Source organism: Microtus oregoni, unplaced genomic scaffold (assembly GCF_018167655.1).
Source record: "Microtus oregoni isolate MIOR12 unplaced genomic scaffold, Mior012 000013F_ref0000133, whole genome shotgun sequence".
Classification (NCBI taxonomy): domain Eukaryota; kingdom Metazoa; phylum Chordata; class Mammalia; order Rodentia; family Cricetidae; genus Microtus; species Microtus oregoni.
The window spans coordinates 36,492,859-36,508,765 of record NW_024543072.1 but is presented as its reverse complement, the minus strand read 5'-3'; the positions used below and the strand labels follow the sequence as shown (position 1 = coordinate 36,508,765).

Here is a 15,907-nt window from a genome sequence, read left to right as displayed (position 1 = left end):
TGTAGAAAACAGATAAAATGGAAGATATTCATTTTGTATCCACATTTGAGGTTGTACAAAGGACCTCTCATCGTCCAGCACAATAGCCCTCGAAAGCATCTCGATGCCTGAGCATCAGATCCTGACGTGAGGAAACAAGGACAAGCAGGCCCCATAATTACAAGGCTCCAAGGGGCCTTGAGAGTGGAAAGGGCATGTTCTCAATTGTTTGGCTAGAGAAAACCCCCCCTTTTTATTTACTACTACAAGTAACACCCAAGCTGTTTTTAATAAATGTAGAAACTTTGAAAGCAACCACAAGATCAGCAGTCAAGAGACTGGACCAGCTTCACTCTGCTCCTCATGGGAAGTCTACCCTGCGGAGTCCTCCGTATGAAAAGCAGGCATCGCCAGGGTGCGCAAACTCTCCGTGTTGGGGCCTAAATTCAGAGCCAAACCTCTGGCCAGCACACTAGATGATAAAAGGAATAACATCTCAGGGGGAAAACAGTTCACATGGATGAGTTCCAGCACAGTCAAGGCCTTGGATTTTATTTGTGAGCAAGGAGTTTTGACCTTGGCCTTGCTTATGGAAGACCATGTGAGCTTTCTCTTTTCCTTTTCCCAGCTATGCAGCTGGCTTTTACTGATGCAGTTTGCAAAGTGGTTGCAGGGCACCGGGTGTTTGATAGCTTGGCCTTAGAGGATTCTAAAAGCTCCTACCCAGTCTTTCCCCACAGATGAGTACCTGCTTTGAAGAACAGGCTACATTCTTCAGGAGGGCCTACCTGGCCAGACGCTGGAGGCTGCATGGAACTAGTTAAGTTGTAGGTAAAGCCAGTCACCCTGTCGATTTGGAAGAAGCTCTAGCTGCATGGACAGGTGTCCTCAGAACAGCCTGTCCCAAATCTGACCTGAAGAGACATTTTCAGCAGATGTACCTTAGGCAAGGGTTTGATAACTGAGAAAAGGGGTTTCCTGTGTATAGACACATGGGCCGCCAGATGTGAAGCTGGATTCACTCTGTGTTGATACTGAATGATATCTGAGAGGCATGGGTGCATAGAATACTTGATAGGGTCGAGCCCTGTCTATTAAGGCCAGGCCTGGTTAGGAGGGTTAGATCAGTCATTCTTTTATTTATTTTAGACAAGTTTTCTCTGGGAAGCCCTGGCTGTCCTGGAACTCACTCTGTAGAGCAGTCTGATCTTAAACTCACAGAGATCCACCTGCCTCTACCCCACGATTAAAGGTGTGAACCACCACTACCTAGTTTTCTTTCTTTTTTTCGGTCAGCCATTCTTAATGGTAGTTTGTTCCACTATAGTAAGTTGTTGTCACCAGAAGCCCAAAGCTGTGAGGCTACTTGGTCATGGAATAGAACCAACAGAATTATGAGCCAGTTAACCTTTCTCGTGTGATACCTTAGTGCCTTGGGCATGTCGTTATAGCAATGGAAAGCTGAATAACTTAATAAGGAGGAGGACATTTTAATTTCAAATGCCAGTGGAGACCCATTCAGCGTAGAGCTGCTGAAGAGAGGCCACTTGGACCAGAGAGCACCCTTGGCTGGGGCTGCCTGGGGAGTCGGAATTTGACAGAGGACTTTAATCCATTGTTCTCCAAGCACTTGGGTTTGGTTAAACTCCTTTTGGAATATAATCTTTTGGCTGTAATTCTGGAAAATGTCATAGTAGGAGGGACTTTACGGTCACATCCTGGCCCTGTCTATTGGGTTGACATTTTCCCGCTGATACGTAACGTCTTGAACACATCGATGGCGCCACTTGGTCACTGCCGCATCTCTGGCAGGTCGTGAAAAGAAACTGGTTGAATATGATTTGAAACAAGATATAGAGAAAGGAATAAACATTCAACCTTGAGCACAGACCAGCCTCGGAGTGATTTTACCAGAGCGCTGTTTTGAATTGCTCCCGAGTCTTTAGTGCACTAGTAGTTTCAGGAGAATGCCCACGGGAGTCATGCTTAGCTTTGGAAGAGTAATGCGCGAAGCAATCTCACACCAGTTAGGATTTAAAGGGGTATTTGTTTTGGGGGTTAAAACTTACAAAGCACCAACCGTCAGGAAAGGAGCCTAGTCTCTGAAGCAGGAGCCGGAACCAAGCACCGGAGGCTTCCCGCTCTTTTTTAAGATAAATAGACCACGCCCCAGTGGGCTGGTATTTCAGCAGCTATTGGCTGAAAGGCGCTCCTGCAACACAGTGGGCTCATACTTCAGCGGTTATTGGCTAAAAGAGCCGAAGATTCTCCCGCAGCAGAAGAGTGGTGTTGAGACTAGCCGACTCTTGGCCTCTTCCGTCAAAAGGAGTGGTGAAAGCCAATGAAGCAGAAGGTAGGAGCACTCAGAGGAAGACCACTAAGGATTGCGGGGTAGAAGAACTGACTATCTCCTCCTTTGCTCTCCAGGCAAGAGTACAGTGACTGCTCACACTGGCAAATCCAGAAGATGAACAGGGAAGTGTGGCTCACACCATCCTCTTCCTCACCTTTGCCCTGTCCTCTGTAGAAAATGCCATTATGAGAGACAAGTCCAATAGGGGAGGAAAGTACCAAAGATATATCTCACTTAAGAGTCACCTGGGCACTGTTTCCTGGAAACCTAGAGATAAAAACAGACATTGTGCAGGGGGCCTTGAAGCAAGGAGCACACCAGGGCCTCCTGGCCCAGAAAAGTCCTAACAGTGACTGAGTTGCCATGAAAAAGAAGTTTCAATGTCTGATAAACTGACCTTACAATTGAGGCAAAGAGGCAGGGAAAAGGAGAGCCTGAGGCAAAACTTGTACCACTTAAGATAGAACATCGAGCATTAGAGGAAATGTCCTGTAGTTCAAAACCGAAGCATCTGCCATCACTCTGAAGGACGTAGTTATGTGACACTTGTATATGTGGGTGTCCCTTCACGGCTTTGGCTTTCTAGGAAGTCAGAGTATAACTTTAACCCCGTTTCTAGGAACCCGAGGACAGTAACGACAGCCAGCATGGCTCGTGTGCCAGGAACTGTGCTAACTGCTCCACACGTCCTCCGATGCCTCGTTTAATCCACACAATGAGCTTCTGAGGGAGGTAATGTTTTCCTTATGTGGCAGAGGAAGAGACTGAGTTCTGGTTCCTTCCTGACTGCCAAACCCATGCTACTAGCCAGCTACTAACCAGCTGCTAACCAGGAGGCCTCCCTTGCAGGGCCTGTGCCCTGTGTGCTACTTTGCTTCGCTGGGAAAATCACATTTTTAGCATGTCGCTGAAAGAAACTTTCCCTGCTAGTTGAGCCGCAGAGACCATTCCTCAACCCACAGCCCAGATGAGGGAGTTGGCTACAGTATGGATTCTAACGAGAACTAGAAACAATTAGACATCATTGAAAGTGCAGAGAACTGTCTGGGAAAACATCTATTTCCAATCATTACTACCTGGGTGACATTGGCCTTACTTAACCTGTGTTTGCTTTGAATGCAATCTAGAATAATAATAGCTGTAGCACAAAGCTGTTGTGAGACTCATATGAATTAATATATGATAAGGGTTTAGATCACCACCTACTACCAATATGGGCAGTGTGTATGCATTTATTTCCATTATTATACTGCATTGTAGTCTAAATTGGTAGTAAGATATAAAGTTGTATTTCTTTATTCCTCAGTTTCCCTATATCGCCCCTCTGGTTTCTAATAATAAGAATGATATTAAAAACTTAAGCTGACATCTGCTATTGCTTCATTAGGACAGGCCTAGTCTTGAAGTTCTTTTTAATATACAATGAACAAAGGGTGTTGAACAACTGATGTAGGTTAAAAATAACCGGACGGTGGAAATAAACTCAACCACACAACATAAAAGGAAATGGTGTCAGGGTAACCACTGGGAAATCCCCAGGATGAAAGCAGCTCGCCTATGTTAGATACAGACCTAACAGGATCGACTGAAAACACATTTGCAGTGCAAACACAACCCGCTGGAAGTAAGGAGCCAATCATGAACGTTCACACCAACTCTCATTTTTAGCTGAACATCTCCAGCTGCCAAAATGACGACCCACGGTGTCTTCCCTGTAAAACCTGACCACTGCTTCACTGCCCTGCTATAAATTTCCATTGCACACTGATAAATAAAGCTCACTGTCAAACAGAGTCCCAAGTCATTGTTTCACGGGATAAACTCATCAGGTGAGGGACACAGCCCTTCCACTTCCTTCCACTTTGTTTTCTGGACTGCCCCAATCTCCTAGGACAACTGCTCGGGTGCCTCCATCCCCGCCCCCCCCCCCCCCCCCGCTCCGGTGCCTCCATCCCTCCGTTCACTGTGCCACAGAGGCAGAGGATATTCCTGCTGAGTTTCTCAGGCCATGGGGGTAAATTCCACACTTCTGGGGCTCCTTCAACTTTTGTGCTACCTAGGTTCATAGCGTCACTGCTGGAGAATTTCTTCCCTTTTTCACTGTACTGAGGAGCTCCTCTAGGCACTGTTGCTACCCCAAGCACTACTGGTTTGAAGATTTTTTTTTTTCAGAGTTGACTCACCTAAATCTCCCTGAGATTTGGCATATTAACTGTGATGGAAATCAGGGCCCCACTTTCACATTTTCCCCCTGTGTATCTTTGCCATGTGCAGAACGGCGCCCTTTGAAGTTGCTGCGCCCTCCATGTGGAAGAGATTCCACGTGATACAAAACAGAATGGGAACCAAGTCTGGCATCTATTTCTCTACATTCAAGGACAAAACTACATATACACAAAGGAGGAGGGATACCTCCCAATTAGCAAGGCCTGAGTAAGTATGGACATTTTACTAAAAACAGTCCAGAAAAGAGAAAAAACAAACTCAAAAGAGAGGAAATTATTTAATAATTAGCTCGTTAGCACCTAATATGTGTTAGAATATACATGGCAAACTCAAGAATACGCTGAAATAACAACAATGGAATAGAAAAACAGGCCCAGTGCCTGAGGAACTAGACATTGAGTGAAGACTCATGCAGATTAAAGACACAATTGTCACTGGTACATTAAAAGAACAGTGACCATATGGAGTATTAGAAAAAGCATACTTGAGATTTTAAGACCACGGGTTAAAACTGAAGGGAGTTGGGAGAACACGGGGATTGGGATGGCACACAGTATGGCCATTAAGCAAAACAGAGTTGCACCCATGATGAGCCTGCGAAGAAGGCCACACTCGGCTCTACAACTCGTGTGAAGAACCTTGCTTCGTATCTTTTGAGGTGCTTTTAAAGCAAAGCAGTCATGTAGGATTTACTTCACATAAAATCTCCGTTTTCAGCTCCAGTTTGGTGAAGCAATTAAAGAAAAGAAGCAAGGAGAGTTGGGGACGAGGGGGTGGCTGCTGCAGAGCCCCGAGACACCGAGGGTGATAGCTTTGACAGGCCCACTGGAAGGGGGTGTACGGGGATGTAGACGGATCAGAGGAATGTTTAGGAAGAAAAATTAGTATGGCAATGATAAATTAGATATGCAAGATGAGAGAGAGTGAGGTGTCGGGGATGAGTCCCAGAGTCTCGGTCTTTGAAACTGTGCAGACAGGGAGGCACGTCCACAGAGAGGGAGAGGAATGTGGGTTTGGAGAAGGGATGATTCAAGAGTGCTGTCTGGAAATGTTCCTGCAGGAGTGTGCAAAATGGACCCCCAGCTGCAAAGTAGCCTAGAGCAGTGCTACAGACTTGTGAATCGTTGGTTTGTGGCTGTAACTTAAGCTGTGGGTGTAGGGGGAAGTAAAAAGAGAACCTGGACAACAAGATGCCCCTGGTCTGAACCTTAAGGACAGGCAGCATGCTGGGTAGAAAGGATAAAACGGGGTACATGGTTGGGGCGGGGCTGGAAGGGTGAGAGAAGAAGGAGAATACCACACACACCAAAGTCACTAGAAGAGAATGCCTTACAAAGAGGTTCAAAAAGTCTAATGTCACCATGAGGGAAAGTAAAATTAAAAGTAAACATTTTCATTGGTTTGAGTAACACAGAAGCTGTCAAAGAGATAACATTTAACCCAGTAGGGCATCAACCTGAGCAATCCAAAGGGTCACTGGAGCTAAGGGTACAGGGCTGGGTACTGGAGTCTCCTGCTGTGTCTGGTTTTATCATTGAATTTCGGCCGAGAGGGAGCACAGATTCTGAGGCAGGACTTTAGTGTCTCTGGTGCAGTGAGGATGTAATAGAACTCATATAAAAGCATTTAACGTAAGAACTGTGTAGTCTGCGTTTATGTTGACCAAGCCACACCAGAAAAGTTTTCGGGCCCTGATGGGTAAGGAAGGAGGCAGAGGGTGATGAAATTGAAGTTTGACCACACTAATGTGATTGTAAACAATGAATCAGTTCCTTCCTGGCACCTTCTGGATGCAAAAATAAAAGCTCCTAATCCCCTCCTCTTTTCCTTTTTTAAAATTAGTTAAGAGTTTGGTGCAGCCTGGTTTGATCAATTTATGGGTTTTAAATAAGTTCCATGGAAATTGTGGTCCCTACAGGCAAGGAACAAGATTAGCTGTCTGTATTCGGGTGGAAGTCAGACCTTAATTTTTTAGTATTAAGTAATGGGAATTTGCCAACAAAGCCCAAGGCCTAGGGTGCCAGTACAGCTACAAAAGTATATTTACCCCATAGTACCTCTGAAGAAGACAAAACTCTTATGAGATGCTCATTGTATCCAGACATTAGTTTCTAGCAACCATACCGTCCTACATACCAGTTCTTGTGATGGTCCCTTTCATCACAAGAACTGGAGCTCAGAGAAAAGCACATCAGTTAATCCAGTCTGGAATTCTGGTTTTTCATTTCTTTCAATGTAAGATCGTAAGATCAGAGACCTTTGGTTTCTCACATTTTAGGTGACTGATTGTCCTGTGAAATGTGTCAGTGTAGGCTGTAAAAATATCGATAGCATAAAAGCCAACCGTTTTCCATGACTAGGGGTTTATTTTTATGTAAAACCACAGAGGTGATCTTTATCTGCTTGACTGCTCCATCCACATAAGAGCCAGGCCCTAAGACAGTGGCTCTTAACCTTCCTGACACAGTTCCTCCTCACGTTGTGGTGACCTCCAGCCATAAGCTTATTTCTTTACTACTTCCTAGCTATAATTTTGCTTCTGTTATAAATCATAATGTAAACATCTGATATGCAGCCTGCAGGAGTCACGACCTGCAGGTAGGTTGAGAACTACTGTCTCAGGGTACAGTTTATAACTTCCCCTGAGTGATGCCACCACTACCTGTGTCTGATCCACTTCTTCCCATCATGGCATGCTACGAGAAAGAGAACTACCTCCCAGCACCCCCTTTGCCTCCTATCTTAGACATTTTTTTAGCATTCTTTAAGGAGTTCTCTGCTACTAACTATAAGGGGATAAAATGATAGGCCGCCTTCCTGCGAACTATCTTTTATCCTTTCCTCCTGCCCAGGTTCACAATAGCTTAAATACAGAGCAAACATGGTACCCGTGGGGTCACCAAGAATGTAAGAGTATTGTACAGACTGAGGGAATTTCAGAGCCACTCTATGCTCTAAAATAGACAGAGATGTGGCAGCGGTAGATGGGCTCAAGCCAGGACCACATAGGTGGTCCTAATATTAGAAATGCATGTTCAGACAGTCAATTTAAACTAAACAAATTCTACAACTCCTATAAAGCTTTCCCATCTCCCCCTAAGAATACAATGCTCATTATTATATAAAAATGATAATGGGAATGACGTACAACATTTAAAACCAATTACTCCAGTCTGGAAGACTGATAGCCAACCGACAGAATCAAATAGTAAGTAAAGACCCGTGAAGTCAAGATAGCAGCTACAGACAGAAGATGTACCCATGCACTGAACTGATGAACTTTGAAATCATTACTTTATGAAGTGATTATCTGCTCAGTGTTTCTAAGCCCTGTAACCTAGTTCTCATGTTGGGGGGTGGATAGGGTTAGAACTCAGAAAAGCAAACGATTTCAAGTACTAAAAGAAGCAGAGCCATCCAAGAAGCACAATAGCTGGTGTGAGGAAGCGAGCTTCCCCCTTAGTCTGGAAGTGTCTATGATAAAATCATGTTTCAACTGAAAGTCGAAGAAATCTTTGTTGCTGTTGTTGTTGTTGTTTGTATGTGAGTTCATGTATGTGAACCTTGTGTATGCCTGGTGTCTGCAGAGGTCATCAGGGAGTGTCAGATATCCTAGAAGAGGGGTTATAGGCAGTTGTAAGCTACCATGTGGGTGCTGGAACCTGGGTACTCAGGAAGAATATCAGGTGTTCTGTCCAGCTCCGGCTGAAGAATTTTAGCAAATAAACCATGTGAATAATGTGGGGAGGAGGGAGGGAAGGGAAGGAGGAAATCACAGGTATCAAAATCCTGAAGTGGGAACATCAATAAAGCCCACTGCCTGCATTATAATTAGTGGGAGAAGATACAATAGCTAACGGAATCAGAGCAGTAGGTGTGGGCCGGATCAGGAGGAAACAGGTAAGACTTCAACACCATTGGGAGACCTCTAGACTTCTCAGAAAGATGGTAAGTTGTCTTGGGTCTTGTTCGTGTTTTTGTCACCTTAACAAATACCTGAGGAAACATAATAAGGGATTATGGTTTGGGGGATTTCAGTCCACAGGTCTCTTTCCCTTTGTATATAAAGAGTTCTGTCCATGGCTCTCTTGTGCTTTGCCTGTGGACTTATAGCAAGGCCAACCAGTATGGCCACTGGAGCATAAATAGGGGGAGAGGATGCTTACTTCACAGCACCCAGTGGACCGAGCTGAGAAGCAAGAAGAAGCCAGAACAAATGTGTGAGAGGTGCCCTTCAAAGTCACACCCCATCAACCATTTTTATTCCAACCAGGACCCACTGACTGGAGTTAGACCAACTTCCAATAACCTACTCTGATTTTGAATGTATCCATGGAGAATCCACTGATTAGATTACAGTCCACATAATTGAGCGGTCTTGGCGGGTTTTACTATCTCTGTGACTCTTGGTCTAATTAAGTAGATAACTTAGCCAGATGGAAATCATTAAAGAGAGTGAACAGGGAAGCGATGGGCTCAGATTGTTTTTGCATTGTCTTCTGGAAGCTGAGGAGATGGGTCAGTCTACAAAGGCTTGTCATTCACGCATGAGGGCCTGAGATCAGGCCCTCGAGCCCAGGTGGAAAAGGCACACACTTGTGAGTCCACGCTGGGGAAGTAGACACAGGCAAATAAATTCCTGGGGCTTCTGGGTCAGCCAGCCTAGCCGACTCAGTGGGTGCCAAGCAAGCGTCAACAACCAGGGTAGATGGGGGCCTAAGAAATGAATGGCACCGGAAACTGACCTCAGGCCTCTTACATGCATGTGTGTGTGTGCACATAACTAAAATTAAGTAAGCACACACATAATGCACAATGAGGAAAATCTCTCTCTGGCTGCTGTGCAGAGACACAGAAGTGCAGCAAGAGATGGAGGCAAACAAGCGGATGCTTCAAGTGAGGCAGAACGACGGGCTAACTGGGAAGCCATCAGTAGCAAGCATGGTGGCATTTATTTCAAGGAGAATGTGGTATGAAGGGGGTGCAATGAATGAGAGGTCGCCTGAAAACTGGACGCCCTGCCCTGTGAGTAAAGGAACATTGTCTAATGCTCTTTTTATTCCCAGTGCAAACTCTGGATCTAGATCTCATTGGCCACGGCTGGAGATTAAATGCTACAGGGGAAGGCATGTTTTAGATGTTCACGCACCAACTCAAGGTGAACACTTGGGGTGACCATTTGTTTCTCTCATTTTTAGACGATACGGTGGGGATAAAAATCATTTTGTTAAGAATTATTTTGTTAATGTCTCAAATATTTTTAACTTCTAAAGAACATTTGTAACATTTTTTTCTAGTGTCTAGCCTACAGGTGAACAAATGTTAGTAAGATGTAAAACGGAGTCTTTGACTGACTCCAGAATGTCCATGGCTTCCAAGGTAGCATAACACTTGAACATAATTCAACTATGTCATGTTGAGACCGGATCTGTGGGCCTCACCCACCTGGTGCTATCACTCAGGGCAAGATCCTCTAGTGGCCTCAATCTCCTCCTCTGTTCAGGAAGACAGTAGTATCTATTCCCAGGATGAGTAAGGAAGCAGAAAGCATTCAACACTACACGTTTCCTTACTCTTACTCTGTGGAGAGGCATAATATCAGCCAGTGTTAGCAGAGGGGGCCAAGCAAGAGAGCATGAACGAGAGAAGAACCCCAGCCATGAGCAAGACTGGGGATCCTATCTCGCTTGTATGTGGCCATATTGCTGTGTCTTAGAAATTCTGGTACTAAAAGAATCTTTGCTGGGAGCATGAAACTGGCAAGAAGCAATCATTTACCTCGGTTATCCACACTCAATAAAGAAAAGGTACAGGACATGGGCTAATTTCTTTCTGCGCCTTTCCTGCTGGGCTTCTCGACCTTGGCCATTTCTGTGTCTATAAAGCTAAATTTTTTGTTTTGTGTTTTCCTGACCTTGCCCTTGCCTTCTAGTGGGATTGTGTTTCCTCCCCAGGTTGCAGACTGTCTTCTCACTGTGAACCTGCCTTACAGTACTCCTCTTCCAAGAGGCCCTTCCGTTCCCTCTTCCCAACGTGTCCGGCAACTTCACTGTCTCGGTGACCATCTTCCATCACTACAGTAGGCACCCTTTTCCTTGTCCATCTCCTGTTCCTGTGCTGTCCTGACCACCACTAGACTGTAACTGTAATGAGAATAAGAACTACTCTGCATTATTGCCAGTCCACCCCCAGAGCTGTGCTTAGCCTTAACCAAGGAGGGATGAAGAAGATGAGCAAATACTGGAACTCCTAGGCAAGGCTAGACCTTTTGTCTCCTCACTTCAGGAACTTTGGGCTTTAGTGATTTAAATTTAAGGTCAATTTTGTTATATGTATATGTATTTCTGATCTTGATTAAAGTATTGTGATTGTGTAGTTCATTTAAAAATGTAATGTATGTAGGTTGTTAATGGATAATCATTAATAATAGTCAAGTTTGTAGTCATGTTAGTTAGATTTTCTAGATATATAGATATATATTTCAGTTAGATCGGCATTCTTCATATCTTTCAAAGACTACGGAATATGCTATTAAATGTTTTAATAACTTAGGACTTTTCATGACAATGAGACACTCTCCTCCTGGCAGCACCAATCTACTTCAAGAAGAAGATGGGCATCAAAGAGGCACCTTATGGAGGTTGATAGCCATTTGGGCAAGAAACTGCTCTTGCCTGGACTATTGCATAAACTGGACACAGAGAACCCGCAGAGAGAGGACTACTGAACTTGCCTAAAGGTGAGATGATCTTTCGGGGTTCCTGATTCATGAAAGAGTCTGCAAGACATTCTTCAGGACAAGCAGATAGTGACTGCCTTTGAAATTTCCTGCTTCATGGAAATGTCTGCTGGAAACCATGGGCCTGAAGGCTGAAGATGGATGCCCCAACGGTACAGAGGAACTTTGGGTGGCTGTCCAGGCAGCGAGATGTCTCTGTGATTTCTAGAGTTTTGTAAGTTTCTTACTTCTCATTTACTTAGGTAATATTATATCCTTCTGGAGTCTTTGATGGAGTTGAAGAATAGATAGATATAGTTTTCCTTAGTTATGATAAAGATAAAATAGATGTAAATATTGTAATTTTTACTTGATAACTGTTTTGTTATATGTAATTTTGCTATGTTAAAGTTAAAACCTTCCTTTTTTTGTTTAAACAGAAAAAGGGGAAATGATGGAGGAAGGTCATTAGTTAAAAAACAAAGAAACTGCTTGGCCCTCATAGGTTAGAACATAGGTCTGTGGAGTAAACAGAACAGAATGCTGGGAGGAAGAGGAAGTGCGCTCAGACTCGATAGCTCTCCTCTCTGGGGCAGACGTGATGAAGCTCTGACCCAGGATGGATGTAGGCTAGAATCTTCCCGGTAAGTGCGCCTTGGGGTGCTACACACATTATTAGAAATGGGCTAGTCCAGGTGCGAGAGTTAGCCAAGATGAGGCTAGATATAATGGGCCAAGCAGTGTTTAAATGAATACAGTTTGTGTGTTGTTATTTCTGGTGTAAACCCAGTCATGCCGGAGCCAGGTGGGACGAAAAGCAGGCCTGCAGCTCCCACAACAAGTTACCAACAGCAGGACCCAGAAGATATTGATGCCTGATGCAGACCAGCCAGGAAATTCAAATGTGACCCCAGACACTCAGAAGATAATCCACCAAGGACTCAATGTGACCCAGGAAGTACTGGACAATTATTTGTAAAAAAAACTTTGGGCATTTTGTGGCAGTTAATTTTGATAAAGGAGCTTAAAATTTTATCTTCAGAAAGATGGGCTTCAAGATGGGCTAGAGACATTTGATCTTCAACTTAAAAAAAAAGGAAAGCAGGGAACAGAAAGAGGTGATTACAGTATGTCCCCTTGAAGAACTGTTGCAAAAACTCAATGAAGTGATCTATGGGAGTTTGTGGGTTCAAGTCTAAGTTTTACCACATACTATAACTGTCACTTTGGACCAGTCACCTAACTTCTGCAAGTCTCGGCTAACCTCAATCACATAGCCATTGCCAACCAGACTTTTCGGCTATTGTGAGAAATAAAAAAATAAATGAAGAAGTACTTGAAGTAAGACTTTATATAATAAGTTTTTAACACATATTAGCTACTATCGTTACCTGCCAAAATGAGGATGATGCTATGTGACTCTGTGTGGCTGTCAGAAGAATAAAGCTCAGACAAGCTGCCACATATGAATGGTCATTTAATAAGCAGAAACTATAGATATGAGTGTGATTATTTGAAAAAAAGTATCATAGAGAATGATGGGTACACACAAAAATTATATGGGACAGTTTTAGGTAATGCAACTATCTAAGAAAAAAATTAAGGAACCCACCTCTGGCATGATTGCCATGGACAGGGGAAGCAGTTCAGGACCCATGTGGCTCTTTTCTCTCTGAAGATATGTTGTGAATATTTATTGTGCTCATTGAGTTTTGCACGTATAACTTGCTTCTTGCTTACTTGCAGTTGGGTTTTCTCGGCTCCCATCTTCTAAAGGAGCTCAGAGTGTATTGGCCAAAAGCACACAAGTATTCTACCAAGGGAGCTACGTCCCCAGTCCCAAGTTGCTCAATTATTGATAGAACAGTTCTAAGCCAGAGGGAATCTCAATACTCAGGGATATTTGTAAATGTACAATAGACACATTGTCTTGTCAGGCTGTCCAGGAACTCAGGGAGATAAATGAAGAACTTAGTGAATTAAGATGACAATAACATCTGTCAGAGCTCAGATAGAAGCCATCCTAATTGTTAACCAAGCATAACTGAGTGCCTGAATAATGCTATATGGAGTTTACTATATTCAGAACTACTTTTCAGAGCTGCATTAAATAAAAGTTGTGTTGACATATGTAGATGGACACTAAAACAATGACTATAGGTAAGCTACAGATGGACTATGTTTAAGGTGATAGTTAAGGGCCAACTGTTTATGACCTCAAAACTAGCAAAGCATAAGTAGACATGAGAGTTTCCCTTCTGGATATGAACATTATTACAGCCATTATTTTATAGATGGTTTACATATCTAGCCATTTAAGTCCAGATGGAAAGCACTTTTTCTCTTCTATATAGTCAACATTTATTACACATTGACTTGAGAGAGTTTTATGCAAGACACATATAATAGCAACAACCATCCCTAACCTAATGGAACCCATGGGTAACTGCATGAGATGGGCATTCATAACTAAATACATAAAAGTAGGGTGAGCAAAACATGTTTCTTTGGGGGCATGGAGAGTGGACTGCAGACAGTGTAGAATTCAGAATACTCTCAGAAACAAGCTATCTAAGGTGAAGGAAATGAAGTGTGCTATCCAAGTAGAAATGAAAAAAATGATGCTCCAGATAGAACAGACATGGAAAAAATCCCAGGAAGAAGGGATCCTAGAGCAGTGGTTCTCAACCTTCATAATGCTTTGTCCCCTTAATACAGTTCCCCATGTTGTGGTGACCCGCAACCATAAAACGATTTTCATTGCTATTTCTTTTTTTTTTTTTTTTTTTTTTTTGATTTTTCGAGACAGGGTTTCTCCGTAGCTTTTGGTTCCTGTCCTGGAACTAGCTCTTGTAGACCAGGCTGGCCTCGAACTCACAGAGATCCGCCTGCCTCTGCCTCCCGAGTGCTGGGATTAAAGGCGTGCGCCACCACCGCCCGGCTCATTGCTATTTCTTAACAGTAATTTTGCTACTGTTATGGATGCTAATGTAAATATCTGATATGCAAGATATCTAATATGTGACACCTATGGGGTTGTGACCCACGGGTTGAGAACCACTGCCCTAGGCCTTTGGCCAATCTGCCCAAAGACCAGTGTTTTCAGAGCATAGAACCTGGATTGGCAGGGCAAAGAAAAGGACAAGATCAGGGGCTGTGGATATCAGAATTTGGACTTTATCCTAAATAGTAAGCGTTTTGGAACCGTCACAAGCCGAGAGGCCTGTGTTCTCACCCAGACTCACACCAGAACAAAGAGCAGGAGAGCATGTCAAGTGTTTCCCTTGTTTACCATTTCAGCGCCGAGTTTCAGGGCAAGTGTGGGGGCTTCTGGTTCAAGTCAGCCTTTTCCTTCCTTGTGCATTTTAATTACCCGTGTTCTTCCTGACCTCCACAATCATGGCTAATTGAAAGTGGGCTCTAACTCCAGGGAATCCATGAGGAAACCTAATAAGGTATGTAACAGATGAAATTGTGATTTCTATTGGAAACTGAAGCCCCTGTAAATAACAGGCATTTTGATTTCTGTGGGAAACAGAGAGGTCCTGGCAAATATCAGTCATCCAGAGCAGCTCCGTTGGTAATCCCCTAAACCAGTTGCAGATGTCGGCTCAACAGCCAGAACTGTGCATCTGTAATTTTAAAATTGTCTCATATTTCTAAAACTCGACTCCACATGCACCGGAAATCACTGACATGAATTATGAACCCCAGGAAGAGAAGAAGCATAAGAAATGCCAGAAGTGATAGGAGCTGATACTCAGTGTGGCCGGGCTGTGTGCACAGGATGAGCAAGCGATGACACGGTTCCTTCCTCCAGGACATGGACCCCGCCGCCAGACTTCTGAAAACGAAAACGCGCAAGTGGATGGACCAAACAAGAGGAAGCCATTTAGAGATGGTTGGGTTCTCAAAAACAAATCCTGCTTTTCCCCTTCCCCTCCTCCACTTCACAAACAGGTCAACAGGAAGGCCAGAGTGCTGGAAAAGGAAAAGTTTCTGAAGGGAGAAAAAAAAGTTACCAAACATAATTGTCCACTAAAAATTCCTTACTTTAATCAAGAAAGTCGATTTTTAGTAGAATAGCAAAGGAAATAATAAAACAGCCTATTACTAACCCAATATTTTAGTTCTTCTCCATAAAAAATATCATTAGAGACCCAGAGCTTAAAGAATGCATATTGTCTGATAAACAAAGAATAATCAGGGGCCACTAAAAATAACTTCAATTGTAACAAATACTATTATTATCTGTCTTGCTTGGGCTCGTCTTTATTTGTATTTCTGTGCACCGTTTCCAAGGCTGTGCTCCATCCGTCCAAGCAATCTCAGTGGCAGCCGATCTAGTAACGTGCCCATAGGGGCCATCCATCACAGGCTCTGTGTAAATAACTTCACCAGAATGGAAGACAAAACTTTCAGCCAATTACTTAGGAAAGAGGGAGTTTGGTGCTGGGCTTTAAGGAACCAAGATGTGATTATGAACTCTGGGCGCTCATTTCCTGAATGGGGAACATTCATCCTGGGGAGGTTAGCCTGGCGGAATCCCACGGGAGTGGAGAGGGATTGGTTTCCGAATCAAAGAAATTGCATGGTAATTTTGAGGCTGAGCATTTCATTCCCTCATTTAA

The 15,907-nt window shown here is 43.7% G+C and overlaps 1 protein-coding gene across 7 annotated transcripts in view; it reads right to left on the bottom strand.

Moving 5' to 3' along the window:
* Dnm3 (dynamin 3) overlaps positions 1-15,907 on the bottom strand; it is a 467,024-nt gene that overhangs the window by 233,947 nt on the left and 217,170 nt on the right. The gene's annotated exons all lie outside the window — the stretch shown is intronic.